Here is a 13825-nt window from a genome sequence, read left to right as displayed (position 1 = left end):
ATGCTCTGCAGAGAAATCTGAACTTCTATTGTACCGCCCCACACTTAGAGGCAGGCCTCCCAAAGGATACGACAGAAACAAGGCTCATGAGGAAATCAAGCTACACACCAAGAACGGGCGGCATATCCCAATAGTCAACCAGCTCAAAGTGCTGGGTCTGGTAATCGAGAACAAAGGCACAAATAGGGAAACCGTAAAGAAGTTAGACACAAAGGTAACAAACACCATGAGATTAATCAAACGAATTACTAACAAGCACCAAGGTATGAAGGAAGAAAGTATCATACGGCTGATACAATCATTCGTAATCAGTCAGATCACATACATAGCAGCCTTCCACAATTGGTTTGCAGCTGAAAAGCGTAAAATTAACAACATGATAAAAAAAGCATACAAACTAGCACTAGGTATTCCCATCAGTACGAGCACGGATCTCTTGCTAAGGTTAGGACTCCACAACACACTGGACGAACTCATAGAAGCACAACAAACATCTCAAGCAGAGCGACTAACCAAAACTAAAACGGGACGGCATATACTAAGCAAACTAGGAATGAATTACCACAATTTATACGGGGAAAAGAGGACGATAACGAGAGAAATTCGTGACAAACTCCTAGTACCAAATATACCCAAGAACATGCATCCAGGTTACAACGACGGCAGACGCAAGAGTAGAGCAGAGAAAATTATCCGAAGCTTTGGGTCAGACGACAGAGCAACCTTCGTAGACGCTGCTGAATACCCAGACAGAAATAGCTATGTAGCAGTAATCGTAGATCACACCCAAAAACTCCTTACAAGCGTATCAGTTAATACCAAACATTCCGAGACCGCAGAGGAGGTAGCCATTGCACTAGCATTGGTCTCCACGAATGCTCAGTACATCATTAGTGATTCTCAAGCGGCCATTAGAAATTATGCAAAAGGTAGGATCTCTCCTGAGGCATGGCACATCATCAGAGTCAATGAAGCAAAGTTCTCCAATGCAGAGAAGAACGGCAGGCAATTGCTCTGGTTCCCAGCGCATACGACTTTAGACATTCCAGCAATCAACCTCAACGAGGTAGCACACCGCGAAGCTCGAGGTCTCACTCGCCGAGCTGAGCAAAGAGTGACTTCCATCGGTCAGGAGAACGCGGAGGAGGAAATCTGGAGAGAAAAAGATATATTAACAAGATTTAGCGATATTACCAAATTCTATCAAAATCGGAGGCGAGTATAACCACCGCCTCACACTAAACTGAACAGAGCTGAGTCCGTTACTTGGAGGCGACTACAAACAGAAACTTATACGAGTCCCGTGCAACTAAAAACTTTCTACCCCGATATATACGAGAGCGATATGTGCAAGCTCTGCAAGTATGTTAGAGCCACCCTTCAACACATGTTGTGGGGTTGTGAAATATACCAAAATTATATGGCAGTCTCCCCAGAAAATCTACGGGCGCGGTGGTCGGCCGTGCTGCTCAGCTCAGAACTCCAAGACCAACTTTGGGCCGTCCAGCGAGCCAAGGAAGCCGCACGGGAGCAGCAGCTCCCAGTGGCCATCTAGGCGGCCCCAGGCCCGGGCCTCCCAATCGCCGGATTCCAAATAAAGTTATCACATCACATCATCACTGAAAATGCGATCTCGGTGACCTCAGAACGGATGTTTGAGGTGCTGAAGATCTGCCGAAACTGGTGTCTGAACGCCGCCCAGTCAGGCAAGGTGTTCTCATGGCTAAGAAATCAAGCCGTTGCAACGTCAGTGACGTAGAAGGCGAAGTTTCGAAGCTTCTGATAATCATCCCATCGTTTAAAATCACCCACTTGGTCATAATTATCCAGCCAACCTTCAACATTTTCAACACGGAGGCCAGCGAACATGGCAGGGTCACGCTGCATACCGTGCGCTGACGGTCCATGAGGAAGCGATCGGTTGGGCAAGGACGGTGACGCGAGAGGCTCCTGGTGGCTCTTCTTGGGCCAATAGCAGCCGAACGGTGGAGCAACCGGTGACCTGAACGAAGTTCCAGGGAAACACGAAGTCGCAGAGAACCAAGGAATAGAGAGCAGCCTCTACCACTCGCGACGCAGCTGTTGTACCTCGGCGCTTTATTCATCAGGGCCCGCGCGCTGAACGGAATGGCGCTGACCATGATGATGAATATATACAGGTGACTAAAATTAAGGGTGAAGATAGTTCTAATAAAAAAACATCAAATCTGATCCTTTCGTAGATGTACTTCGAAAATAGCGAAAATAATGATGCCTTTTGCACTGAATCGAAGAATTTGTTGGTGTAGTAGAAATCATTAGAATAACTTCCAATCGGTAAATAGTCATTACAAGACGTGTCGAGGGTGTTAGAAGCGTGGCATAGTATCCGTCTGCATAGTTTCTCATAAACGGAACTACCAGAACCGCTTTAGAGCAAGCCGAAGCAATTATTCCTCGATATTTCGCAATAAAGAATGAACGTTTGCTCTCCTTCTGTCTCCGTCGTGGCATGTTCTTAGCATAGCATCAAAGATTGAGAATATTTGTCACATTACGCAGCTTCACTTGATTTTACGTCAAGGACAATGTAACCCCCTAATTTCCCTTGGTCAATGGCCCATTACAAAAGAGATAAAAGGCAGCAAAGAATATCTTTGTTTTGAGATTGACTAACTGTCTTAATAAATGCAGCGCGCATGTGCTAAGTCATGGGACCGACAAAAGTGAGAAAAATTACGAGAGTAAAAACACATGTCGGTGATCTAAAGTACAGAAATTAGTCCTTGCATATCGAACAAGGATAAGTTTACACTACGCATCAGAAGTCTGAAAGCAAGGTAATGAAAAAGAGAGCTAGAAACCACAGTCCTCTGTTCAGCGAAAATGTAATCTCAATGCTAAACTTATTAATACAATAGGGACATATTACTTAGTAATACAATACTCCTTAATAATACTTTCACAGAGTAGAATGGTGCTGAAACAGGCACCAAAGCGGCACTGTTCTTCCATATTCCCGCTTCTCGGTACTGGTAATTTGGCAAACGAAACATTAGAAATAATACAATTCTATACGTTCAAAATACAAATACTGAAAGAACACTACATAAACCAACCAATTTGGTCAGCAAGAAACCTTATTAAGTGCGTAAACATGCTGTCTAGACACTTCCTTTCAATCGCCGATGGAATAGACTTAGTTGGGGTTGCTCTAGAAAACTTGAATTCTTTTCTTATTATACTACAATTAGGAGATGTTGGGGCAATTAGGCGGTGCCTGCTACTTCACTTATAGGTCGATTTTATGATAAAGATGAGCCAGCATATCTAACAAAGTGAACAAAGGTATCAAGAGCGAAAAAGAGGTCATAAAGTCAGGTGACATCAGCGCACTTAAATCAGCTAACAACGTATGTCGCATTAAACACACCAGAATTAAAGCTTGTTTCTCTCTTTTCTAAAATTTAAAGTCAACTCGCATAGATACATATAATATAAAAGCAGGTAACGATGCCACACAATTTCTCCATCTGTTTTCATGGTACAAAGCCACCCATTTCTTACGGTAAAAACTTGTTCCTCGTCTGCTGTAATGTTCCTCGTCTGCCGCGTTATGTCCATCTCTCCACTTATGTTTTCAATATGGCGCCGCCACCTGCAGTGCTTCGAAGTCTGTCATCATTTACACAAAGAAAACTATATTCATTGTTATGTTCCTTAATTTTGCCTTCATCATCTCAAATAATACCAAACAAAAAAGCATACGTGTACGCTCAAGCGAAGTAATACAAGAGGATACATACTAATTCTGCGTTTCCCGAGTGAGTATTGTTAGTATCACGGTGCTACGGATGCTCTTAGTGACAGACGACACTGCTATATCCGAACGTTGGGACCACTATTTTTACCCACTAATGCGACGTTCTTTATTTTTTATTCTTTCTCCCTTTTCATCTCTCTCCTGTCGCATTTCGTTAATCTTCAGTAAAGTAATGGTCGCAAGGCCGAAGTTATTTCTTTTGCTGTTGTGCGCGACAAACTACTTCACCCCACCCTTTCCACTCTAATAAAAACCAACCAGATCTTTCCAACTCTGAAGTTTCCACACCACCATTCTCTTAGGCGTAGCGTGCCACTGCTAAGCTAAGGGATTTATAGTGTACAAAAATAAAGTAACAACGGCCTTATAAACTTGTCGTTGTTATTGCCATGCTATTGTCAATGTTATTGCCATGCTTATATTTTGTTATTTTCACTGCACACGCCACTTTCCTTTATTCATTCCTAGTGTTGTTTCTGACGATATTTTGAATCCTTCGCGCGAAGTCCTTATCCGGATTTCGGGCCGGATTTGGCGTCCGAAATGGCGACCACGAAAAGCAATATAGTAATGGCCCACCACGAGTTTCTTTAACTTTCCCAAATCTAGTGGCTTTTAGGTGATTGTTTCCTTCGGTGATTCAGCAACATCCGGGAGCAGTAAGAACGGCGCTGCTTTTATTGTATTCTCCGACTTCCTCTTATGTTATTTTTTTCTGTCAAGGACTACAGCATCTTTGTTCTTCCCAAAACTCTAATGAACCGAGTGAGAAGTGACCTCGCATTTCTTTTTCTCTCTTTCTCCGCAAAAAGTCTCACCGGAAGGAGAGATAGACGAAATCAAACGAAGTCTTGGGCGATGTCTCAAGTTAGTCCGCCTGTTTGCTTGCCTGTAATCGCTTGTGCGGGCATTCACGTTATTTCTTTATTTTTTATTTTCTTGGTCGTCCTGTGAGCACCGATGACTCGTTGTAAAGCTTGCGCGGTCAACCGTGCTTAGCTTGCAGATGAAGCTGTTCTCTACTGTGCGTGCGTTGCATTCCGCAAGAGTGAATTTACTTTGCCGCCTTACCGTGCACTATTTGCTGCTTGGATTGCTTCCGCCCTGGCAACAAGGGACCTTTAACGAGGAGACACAGCCAGTTATACATGTTCTTGCAGCCACTTCTCCTAACGCAACTACTGCTTACATGTTTTGACAGCTGCCCTGTGGCATTCCTCTCTTTACGACGACGATCACGTCCACAACATTCACATCTGTCTATGTGAGTGTAGGCGGAGGAGACGGAGAGAGAAAAACGTTATTAGCATATGGAGTGGTTTGCTTTAAAGGAATAGTGTGCGTGCGAGCAACGTGTGGCATACTTGTACATTTCGTTATTGAATCAAAATGTGTCCAGAATCAAAGCCGCGCCATTCTCAGCGTTCGCTCAGTCGAAATGCATGTGCACCACTACTTCGCAAAGGTTGGCTCTTTGCAAACATGCCCGACCTCTCGATTATATTTTTTTAGCGGACAAGCTTACAGCTGTGCAGTTCAGTAAATACTTGATAAAGTGCGATTTATTCCGGCGTGGTGGGACAAAAATTCCCAAACGGAGGTTTCCTGCATGTAAGGCTTAGGTGAAAACCTTCCTTGCTTCAATTCCACAAAATTAACTAATTTAAACAATCGGTGCAGAAGCGGACAACCCAGGATAAACATTTCGCTGTGTATATAACAGAGGTGTTCGACAAGCGAAATTCCCGAATCAGATCGAATACGAATATTCGAAACGAAGAACTTTCGTTTATCGAATCAAATTCCAACTTTTCTATTTCTTTATTTTAAAGCAACATAGCATATAAATGTGTGTAGTCCGTCTGATTAAAAAAAAGGGGGGGCGGTGGAGGCAAAGGCTTATTTACACATGCATATTTAGTACTCTCACCATCCCAACCACTCTGGCTGCTGGCTGCTTTTGGTCGTATTCAATTAATTTGCATAATACACTGACGGTTTTCTGTAGAGAACTAACATTATTAAAAATTAACAACCCACTGCGCATTCGGCAGTGGGACTTCAGTCCGGTGTTTGAATGCGTAGTTTTGAAAGGAACGGGACTTAGGATTTGTTCTCTATTGAGCGCTACCACAAAAGCCATGTCAAATGTTAAACGCTTTCACCAGTCACACAACAAAATTTGCGAAGTTCGTTCATAACTATGTAAAGAATTTGTTTGAACTTCTTCGCGTTATCTTTTAAAGAAAACAGACGAAGAAGCCAAAGAGGATATATGGCAAATTAGATGTTATGTATAACCATAGAATGAATGAGTTAAAGGAAACTGAAAGTGGACGAAAAGACAACTTGCCGTAAGTGAGAGCAGAACTCGCACCTTCCGCTTTATGCATGCGGTGCATTAGCAATAAGCTCCTGCCACGAGGTCAACTTTCTTGCGTATTGTGTACCTGTAATAGATCTGGCCGTGGGAGTGTTAGCCATGGCCATGGTGGAGGATTCCTTTAACCGCAGGCGAAATGGAGCCCCTCTGATCCCCGTATTCTTCTCGCTCTGCATTAAATTCCGCCTCTCATTCGACGCCTCTAACGTTGCCGACCGCTATCTCCTACACCATATCATATCCATCGCTTATTACACTGCCGTGTCTGAATCTTTTCAGAGGGTTATTTTTACTCTACGACCGAAAGAGTACATCAATCATCGCCATCAAGAATACCTACCGCGAAAAAAAAAAAGCGTTTTTATGGAAGGTCCTCAAATCCCTTCGGCCGTATACTAGTTGATCCAACACATGTTCTGAGACAACTATTTCTAAATAAAAATCCCTTGCTGCATTCCCCAGCCAGTTATTCATCTCGGGCGAGTCAATGCGCGCAAGTAGGGGTCCGCAGCTGAGGTGCCAGCCCACTTAATGTTTCAACGAGTGCGCCGATCTCCCGTAAACTTGTTTCCATCGGAATTCGATGACGCAGCGACTGCCGCCAGCTTCGCACCGGATTTACGGTCCGGCGTCGCGATAGCGGACAATTTTTCGCCCAGTGTTCGCTTCTCGAGCCGTCGACGCCGAGATTTCATTGCTCGGTAATCTGCAGCAGCAGCGCAAGAAGTTCCATTGCCGGCGTAGCGTAACACGCCGCTATATAGGTCTGGCAAATCCGGCTTGTTTTCGTGCACTGACAAAGCAGCCGGTATGGAGGTTTAGGGGCTGCTCTACCGGGTTCTCATTATACCCAAGGATTTGATGGCGCGTCTACCCATGCTTTCTTAGGACTCGTTTTCTTGTTGTTCTTTTTTTTTCGTTTTAGGAGGATTTCACTGGCAGACAGTTCTGCTAGTAAGATTCCGTGGTTGCTCATATAGAAGGGAATGAAAATGTACTCTCGTTGCTGTCCTGTAGAGCGTATCAGATCCTCAGTGCAAGCTCGTAGAGCAGAAAATCCTCTGGTGTCGTTAAATTAAATGCTACAGCGCGTCACGAAGCTCTAGGAAAAGAGAAACCATGTCTGTTAAAACGTGCGATGCGTTGCGGTGCCATTCTCTTGTTTCTCACCTTTCAAAACAGATGGGTTGATATATGATAATGGAACGGGAAAGCTAAAGCTAAGACTTGATATTGAACCTCCGTCCTAACATAGTAAATACATCAGGTATCCAATGAGCCTACCCTACTAAACACTGCACCTACTGAGCACCTGCGAGTCGTGATTGGCGCCACTTTGAATCGAGGCAAGATACAGAGCGCGGACATTTTCTCTTTTTAGCCAGAACGACTTTGTTGCTGCGGCGACTGAGAAAATTGGTGTTGCTGCTGTTCCGTATATTACGCCAATGATGGTGGGATAAAGACTGTGCAAGAATGATTTAATCAGGACAACAATTAATATCAATGTTGTCCTCACTGTATGTAAGGTGAAATGCGAGGAAAGCGTAGCTCACAGAAAAAGGAAGGGGGAATGAGGAGCATTGTCAATTACGAAAAAGAAGGAGCACTCTTGCTAGCTCATTACACTGCATGTAAAGGGCGTAGACCACTGTTCAACAAATTAAGATTCTAGGCAGAAGGAAGAATAATATAGCCCGTGAGGTTTTAGACGCGTTTCACATCAAGGAAAAGGGCGACGACTCCGTAAGTGATACTTCTGTTGCCTTATATCACGCTGAACACAATTTCCTACGCAGCTTGTCTTGACACGAGGCAGGCTTGATTTGCCCTCTCCTCCTCATTCCCCCTTCCTTTTTTCTGTCACGTGTGGACACTGCCTATATATGCAGATTCGGCACAAATAAACCCAGTTGATAATTTGCGGTCTTTTCGTCTGCCTGGTTTTTTCCCGTGTTCGTTCTTTCTTAGGCGCAACTCGCCCTAAAACTCCTGCCAAACCTTTCGAAGTCCGCTAGATATATACTGAAGATGAGATAAAGGCTCATTGCGTGCGCGTGATTAGCTAGATTTCGCGAGGCTTGGTATACTGTCCTATGCTTGTGCGCTACTAGTGCTAACTGATCGGATGTATACATAGTGACTGTGCTTGGTATTTCATACTGCAAGTAGCTTCAAAGGACAGCTAACAATCTGAACTACGTATGTATGTATATATATATATATATATATATATAGGAAGCATGTTTCTAACAGGGACGCACAGCAAATTATATGGTTTACGGTTCGCAGTGGTGTAAGTTTTCGCACCAACCGGTTTTGATTTTTCGTGTGTATTGTCTTTTATTTATTGTTCGTCCTAGTCATCGGCTTCAGGGCTTGGCTATAAGAATACTTGGTCCTTGAAAATTTTTAGATAGAAGTTCCAACGAGAAAACCGAACAATTTTGCCCATCTTAAAGAAATTTGAGTGTAACCTAGCTTGAACGCCTATTACACAGAACGCCGCTGTTTTCGTTATGGGATTACTGACTGCGCTTGTCTGTGTAAGAGTAAGCTGTATGGAAGCGCCGTAAAATGAATAAAAAGCTTGAGGTATTCTGTGTTTCTTCCTTTTTTAAAATGTTTTCCGGAGTATTTGCAGTGTTTCCGAGTTAAGGGTTTTTTCCATGTTGCCGAATTCCGCCACGCTCACGCCATGACCCGTTTTTCCAGCCTATGCATCGCAGTGTACCCAGTGGTTTGCTGTGTTGGAGTTTAAATAGCGGACTGCTGGAAGATATTTTTCTTTCTTTCTCAGAATCTAGCTGCCTCGTGTTAATTATATCACAAGCTATTTGATCGATTATTTCTAATATCAAGGCATCAGCTTCACAAAGTTTTTTGCTCCAGTCTCTAAAGACAGCTGCGTAAAATAAAAAGGAAGCATTTGCTTCGTTCATGTACGACCCATGAACCATTTATTGCGATTCGTGTTTCAAGTATATGAGCTCCAGAGGAAGCTTATAGGTTCTGACAGGCTACCGGTAAACATGCACGCAATAATTCAGTGAAAACGTAAAGCAGAAAATTTCATGCTAATTATTAATTTTGTTCTGACTGCTTGCTTGCGCCCTGATTTCCTAGTCCTTCTTTTTTGCAGACATTTCGCATGTTACATAGCGTCTGCTACGTTACTTTCCTTATGTACAGACCCTGCCTAGACAATTCCCGCACACGTTCTTAACATCAGCAAATTAAGACCGCTAACAACGCTAGTTTTGTTCATATCCTTATCCAAGTTCGCTTACCTTAGAGACAGTCCTGGAACGACGTCGAAGAATGGTCCTTTAGAGAAAAGGCGCCCTTGCAGACAAAACGTGCAAACGACGGCAGAAAGGCGCTCAAAGGCAAACAGGAACATATGGTCCGCAAAGTCAGGTTGAACGCTTTGTTCCATGCAGTTATGTGGCTACCTGCACAATACCGTGATTCTTAAATGCATGACAAAGCAGCCGCGCCGTTAATAAGATAATGAAGTTATATTTCATTGATCAGTCAATATCTTCAATTTGTCTTTCTTCCCCTCTCAATCTGAACAGGAATTCAATATGTTTGCTAATTGTAGCGTAACCTCTAGCACAGAAATCATATGCAAGCCTTTTGTTTTCAAGCCACGGCTGATAATTTACTAGCCACCGCATCGTATGCACAACGCGCAAATGACTTCCCGTAGATACATCTTTTTCACATTGAATGGCGACGGCAACAACAAACGTAAACTCGCATATGACATCACATATGTTTTTTTTTTTGTCTCTGTCTGTGAAAATCTGCACGGGTTTCAGAACGGCGAGGAAAATAGAAGAAGCATCGCAGTAGGTCCATCTCTGTAAAACATAGACAGATGTTTGTGCAGAACGACTCATTCGCTTGGATCTATCGCATTGCAGTTATCTACTGTAAGCGTTTACAGCGAAGAGCCACAACATTGCATCTGTTAGCGCAACGCTATATACGAGTGGCGATTAGAAACATTGTTCAAAGCTTTAAAAGAACTCGTTTGTGGCATAGTTCCTAGTTGCTGCAGGACATGACTGCCGCTGAAAGGACGCACACTAATATATGGGTGAAGTAAATAACAGGGACGACACGGTCGGGCTTTCAAAGTGCAAAGCACTGCATTTCGGGTCACCATATTTTAGTGCTTTGTTTCTACAATATGTTACAATTGGTAACCTGTTTGCGAGCAATTCAGAGACACTGTCACCATAACGGGTTTCGTCTAAGCCATTGTACCATTTATTGATTTCTGCTGAGAGTGTTTTGCATTGTTCGCCGCTCCCTCCACAAATTTTGGCCATGTATTACGAAAAAGCATTTCGTTCAGAGCACCAACCACGACGCTTGGTCCCATGGGCTCCGTCAAGCTGTTAGCTCAGGTGTTTATCTAGGATATATTTTGGTAATTAAAAGTAATTGAATTGACTTGAATGATACTGTTACAAAGTTCTCATGCAGGCTTCTTAGACCGAATGCGCTAGTCTTCTAATTCTTGTAAATTCTCGTATCTAAGTATCACGTTTCGTCCTTCGGGCAAATTATTTAACCATTTACCTCCTCGCGTTCATATAAATTGCTAGGCGTGCTCTACATTGGCAAGAAAATTCTTCAAATTACCTTCTCACATCACTAGCATCAATTGCCAACAGCGTAGGACAGTAAGATAAGAAAGACAAGCCATAACGAGACAAAAGGTAGTCAAAGAAAAAAAGCGAGCGCTTGCCTTGAGCGAATTCCAAACGCACAAAGTCAACTCTGTAAAAATAAATATTTTCTTTACTTGAGTTACCACGGCTTGAAAATAAGCACGACAAAAAACACGTGCATGATAATTTGGACAGGGATTACCTAGTGCCTATCGTACTTCGTCATTCTGAAGACAGTTTGCACGCGCAATTTTTTCTTCGCTGTATGCAAGTATGTGAGTTTATCCGGTATTGTACCAGAAAGAAAAACCAGGAGTCGATATTCCTTGGCATACTTCAGGTCGTTCTAAAAGCCCGCCCCTCATCTCGTGCATTGCATCGCAGACGGAAAGCAGACTATACGCATGCCTAGAGTCAGCTGTTTTCTCGACACTGTCCCCTCAACCTCCAGCCGCAATAGCCGTAACGCCAGTCGACTTGAATCCGGAGTACGGGGATATTTATCAGACAGTGTACACGAAACTACTATTTAAGTGCTTCCAGAAAAAAAAAATAGGAGGAAGGATGTCACTGTATATAGTAAGCCTGCGTTGTGGCTCAGGGGAAACGGAAAGTCAAAGGTGTTTCAAAGGAAACAAGTACCACCGCCACAAGCAAAAGCGACAGTGCATCCTCTATGAATGCCGCCTGGTGTAATGTATAAAAATAGGCAACTTCCGCAATAGCTGGTAACCTGATCTTTTACTAGAGGGAACCTGAGTGACTTCGTGTGCACATGAAGAAAAAAAAATGGAGACATTCGGAAGATCGAGACCCGCTGTCTGCTGCAGGGGCCTCGGCAAAGCTCCAAGATCAATGGGACATGAGGCACTTTTGTCTGACGGTGAAGCGCTCTTGCTTGCCCGCACTCCTAGACTGTTGCTCAGGTAGAAAATCGTGAGCTATTTTTGTGTGCCTGCACAAGTAGTCATGAATAGACAAAGACTTTCCTCCTGGCTACGTTTTACGGGGAGCTCGACCATGTCGGTTGCATTGCGTCTTGCCATGATTGACTTGTTAGAAACGGTGGAAACAAACTAGGGAAGGTTTACACTTCAACCGCGCAACCGTGCCTAGTGGATCGTAGACGTAGCGACAGAAATAAAAAAAAAGGAGAAGGGGGGGGGGGGAGAATAAGCCACTTTCTAAGTGCTTCACAAACTCAGTGATGCGTCGCTCTACTCCTTGGATCAGGTTACCATTGCTACAATTCCTTTTTATATTGTGCTTGTTTTTTTAATTTGTTTCGTTTGTTATATTCTGCATGAGGTGTTTTGACTATAGAAATCAAGCATTTGCGCAGATTGTTGGGAGCGTTGGTTCTCGTTGCTGTTGCGTCCAGGTCCCAAAATAGGCAAGGACTTTGCCTTTTACGGCAGCAACGTGTTTTTTCGTGGCTACACATTAAGGTTGCACCATTTACACAGAGTGTTAAACGTAACTTGAACCGAGTATTTAGAGAACGAGGTTAGCCACAGCTGAGTTAAACCAACGACATTAGGGTTTGCTGTTATGTGGCGCTCCTCAAAATATTATTCATATCTCGCTCAATTAGTTAATTAACTGAGCTTAATTATTTTTTTAAATATTCACTTGAGGGCTAGATGCGTTTCGTTACGTTGTAGGCGTTCCAAAAGGTTCGATCCAATTTTTTTTGTGAACTTACATGGTGCGTGGTGATATTTCCTTCGGCGTTCAACAAAATTCCGCGAAATTTGAATTAAATACAGGGGACTGGGCTCATGAGCTATCGTATTGCAGCGCTCTTAAGCGTGCTTAGAGCCTATCGCTTATAAGAGACGACGGCGCTTCCTTTCTGTGTGCCAGCGTCAAAGATGCTGACGCATTGTGAAGCCGATGCCTATAGCCACGGCCGCTCACTTCGTCAAGCTCCACGCGCAGGCTTCTTTCGCTCGAAGCACAGTTGAGCTGAGCCCTGCAATACGATAGCGCATAAGCGTGGTCACGTGGTTTTATTTCATATTTCGCGCACTTTCTTTAAACGTCGAAAGAAATCACCACACAGAATATAGGTAGCCAAGAAACACTGGATTGGTCGTTTCTGAATCCCTTCTAGAGCGTAACGAAACGCACTTGGCCGAAAAGTGAATGGTAAATATTTTGAATAATTTATCTTAGTTCATTAACTAATTCAACGGAATGTGGTAAATTTTCTTCGTAGCCCCACGTGACGCATATGTTGCTGGTATCATTCAGCTGTGCTCAACTGGTTTCTTTAAATCCTTCGTTCAAATTCCGTGAAACACCCTGTATATGAGTGTTAGAGGATCCCAGCTGTGCAGGTTTCCGCGGTACGTAGTCAACGTTGATTTACCTTCAGCCGCTCCTCAACGCCAACTCACAGTTTCGGTACCAACTTGGTACAGCCTCTTCTTATAGCAGTGTTGAAGGCTGTGATTTTCGCGGCATTTAGTGTAATTAGTTATGCAGCCAGATGATGCCAAACTCTTTCTCTTAATCATGCGCAAAAGTATACAAATATGGCATTTGTTATACCGTCGTCGCCACGCCGTCTTGGTCGTGCGATCGTCCACATTCTCACTTCTTCGTCGGGTTGTCGGTATACAGTTGTGGTGACGTCATCGTCGCCATCTAACTGTCCCCATGATGTCGTCGTCGTCTTCACGGTGTCGTCATTTAAACATCTAATAACTTAAAAATCGACATGTTATTGTCGTCAGGCCGTAGTCGGTAAACATCTTTGTCGTTCCATCGATGTCATTCCTTCTTCCTCATTCCACCGTCACTGCGTCAGCGGCATACAGTCGTCATGCCTACCTGCTCATGGGCGACCTTGGCAAGCGAGTGCCATAGCAAAGTGGGACGATATCGTAGTATACATGTAGCATATAGCCGAATCAATGAGCCTCAGAATTGCCCCGACACGTGTTC

At 43.6% G+C, this 13825-nt stretch overlaps 1 long non-coding RNA gene across 2 annotated transcripts in view; it reads right to left on the bottom strand.

Moving 5' to 3' along the window:
• Positions 1 to 13825, bottom strand: part of LOC129385146 (uncharacterized) — a 254529-nt gene that overhangs the window by 72384 nt on the left and 168320 nt on the right. The window contains exon 1 of one of the 2 annotated variants that reach the window (XR_008612730.2): positions 9476 to 9624. The exons of the other annotated variant lie outside the window; for it this stretch is intronic. This is a non-coding gene — a long non-coding RNA (uncharacterized lncRNA). Of the gene's footprint in view, positions 1 to 9475; positions 9625 to 13825 lie in introns of those variants that run through there. 2 annotated transcript variants of the gene reach the window in all.

Source organism: Dermacentor andersoni, chromosome 5 (genome assembly GCF_023375885.2).
Source record: "Dermacentor andersoni chromosome 5, qqDerAnde1_hic_scaffold, whole genome shotgun sequence".
Lineage (NCBI taxonomy): Eukaryota > Metazoa > Arthropoda > Arachnida > Ixodida > Ixodidae > Dermacentor > Dermacentor andersoni.
This window is presented reverse-complemented; position numbering and strand designations above follow the sequence as displayed.